Source organism: Nannospalax galili, unplaced genomic scaffold, assembly GCF_000622305.1.
Source record: "Nannospalax galili isolate Female #2095 unplaced genomic scaffold, S.galili_v1.0 scaffold186, whole genome shotgun sequence".
NCBI lineage: Eukaryota > Metazoa > Chordata > Mammalia > Rodentia > Spalacidae > Nannospalax > Nannospalax galili.
In genome coordinates, this window is record NW_008358774.1 from 8,771,840 (window position 1) to 8,774,451 (window position 2,612).

A 2,612-nucleotide genomic window follows, 5' to 3' on the forward strand; every position below is an offset into this window, starting at 1 on the left:
GCAGGAAATGCTGTGGGCAGGCTCTACGGGGATGCAGAGTGAGAAGGGGGGTTAAATGTGATTAAGATGTATTTTATGAAATGCACAAAAGTTCAATAGAAAATATACATGGAAAAAAAGCAAAGAAAACAAAATAAAACTTAAGCTGAATTCATTATTATTTGATGAGTTCCAAGCTTAAAGTTGAGATGTGACAGAATATGGAGAGAAGTATTTGATAATTATAGCTACTGTATTTAAAGAAAGAATCATATCCTTTAGTAAATATACAACTGTTATGTTTTATGTGATTTGCAAATGGACAGAACTTGTGGAGACAGCAGCACCACAAACAGCAACTTGTATCCACCTGCAGCCCTGCAGTTCTGGTATGAGAATGTGAATAGGTCCTGTGTGAAAACTCTCACTCTCCCAGTCCTGAGTCATCTGGTATGCAGTCTTTGGCTTTGGAGCTGTGCTGGCCATGTGTGGAAACCTCCTGGTGATGATATACACCCTACATTTCAAACAGCTTCCCTCCCTTACCAATTCTTTCATCACATCCTTAGCATGACCAGACTTCTGTGTGTGGAGGTCTCTGTGATTCCCTGCAGCATGGTCAAGTCCATTGAGAGCTGCTGGTACTTTGGGAGAAGTTTCTACACTTTAACAATGCTGTGATGTGGCATTTTGTTACTCTTCTCTCTTTCACCTGTGCTCCATTGCCATTGACAGGTACATTGCTGTTATTGAACCTCTGGTCTATCCCATCAAGTTCACAGTGTCTGTGTCAGGAATTTTCATCAGCATGTCCAGGATCCTTTCCTGTGTACAGGGATATGGTGTTCAATAAATGGACTCTAACAATAAACCAGGGGAATTATCCAGTGCTCTTAACTGTATGGGAGGCTTTCAACCACTTATAAATCAAGATTGGGTATGCATAGATCATATGCAATTCCATATGATCATATGGCTACATAACAAGCTATTATGATGGCTATAAAGCAAGTTAAAAAAATTGAAGGTGTCAATCACAAGCAGAAACATTTTTAAGGTGTTACAAAGCCAGGACAGGTGATAGAGAAAGCAGCCAAACCTTATGGTCATATTGATAGCATTTATGATGTCATGGGCACCATAAATGATCAGTTTATTCACTGATTCTTTTTTTTTAAACTTTATTTGATTTATTTATTTTTATTTCGTGTTGAAGTGTTTTGCCAGCATGTATGCAAGTGCATCACTTACATGCAATGCTTCCAGAGGCCAGAAGAGGGCATTGGATCCCCAGGAACTGGAGTTATAGACTATATTGTTAGCGGCCATGTGGGTGCTGGGAAGGGAACCCGCAAGAGCAGCAAGAGCCCTTAACCCTTGAGGCTTTTCTCAAACCTTAAAAGTGTTCATAATACCTCCCTCTGCTTATGAGATATTTTCCTGGCTTAGTTACTATAACTCTGTTCTAAGTGTTTTAATTTATGCTTCATTTACCCTCAGCTCATGAAAACAACCAAGAATACTGTAACTGGACAGGTACTAACACAATTGATCAAGGATAACTTTACCTTTTCACCCAACCAAAACTAGTGATTAAGGAATCTGTTCAAAAACAAGGCATTTCATAGTCATTATGACATTATTACATAGACCATGAATATGATACATTAAATTGGAAAGGGGAAATGATGCCTGGATCCCATAGCATAGTCTTCATTTGGTAAGAGGCTGGTTGAGTGATCATCTTAGAGCACTTGATAGAAACATTATTTTTAGCTAACAGTTGATGAAATATTTCCTAGATGCCTCATCTCTAATCTGCTCATATGCCTGCTTTATCAGTGGTTAATCATTTCCTCCTTCAAAGCCTCCTGTTCATGGTTTACTATGTGCAGCAGACACAGTTCTTGCTGTAGAGACTGACTTTTGTTGGATTATTTAGATTTTTATTTCAGATATTTTTATGCTGAGTATCATATGTACAATAATTTTGTCTTCTTTCTATAAACACTATATAATATTTGTACAGTGCTGATGATAAAAATCACAGTATAGAATAAAAGGTGAAAAACAGTATATTATTTAATAAATAGTGATAGCATGTGCCTCTGTTTAAAAATTATAGTTAAAAGTCTCATGCTTTACCGACTGAGCTAGCCAGGCCTTATAATGACATATGTTCTCCCTCATATGTGGATCCTAGCACCAAATCCTGATAAGTGAGTATGTATCCAGATATAAGTACAGGAACCAGGATAATGGAAAGGAAACAGGAAGGTAAAGGAAAAGAAAGAATCTGAAAGAGAAGAACAGTAGGAAACAGGCCTTAATAAGGGTGATATGGATAAAAATTGGGTTAGTTTAAGGGAGGTGGGGAGGGAAGGGTATACAAGGAACCTAGGGGATAAAGGGAAAGAAGGAGCTCAAGAGAGGTAGGACCATAGAAGAAGGGTATTATTAAGGGAGAAAGGGGAAAAATGGGAGCACTTTAAAGGGGGAAACCATGATGGAGGGGTTAGACAATGCAAGAGATAAATAATGCCTAGCTAGTTTTAAAAACCAGAGGGAACCACAGTAATCCTACAACCTACTGACAAAATATACATACCAGATCAAGAAATATATGTCTAGGC

The 2,612-nt window shown here is 38.1% G+C and overlaps 1 pseudogene; it reads left to right on the top strand.

Annotated features, from left to right (window-relative positions):
- Window positions 1-297: 297 nt before the first annotated feature.
- Window positions 298-976, top strand: LOC103724956 (annotated as a pseudogene).
- Window positions 977-2,612: the final 1,636 nt, after the last annotated feature.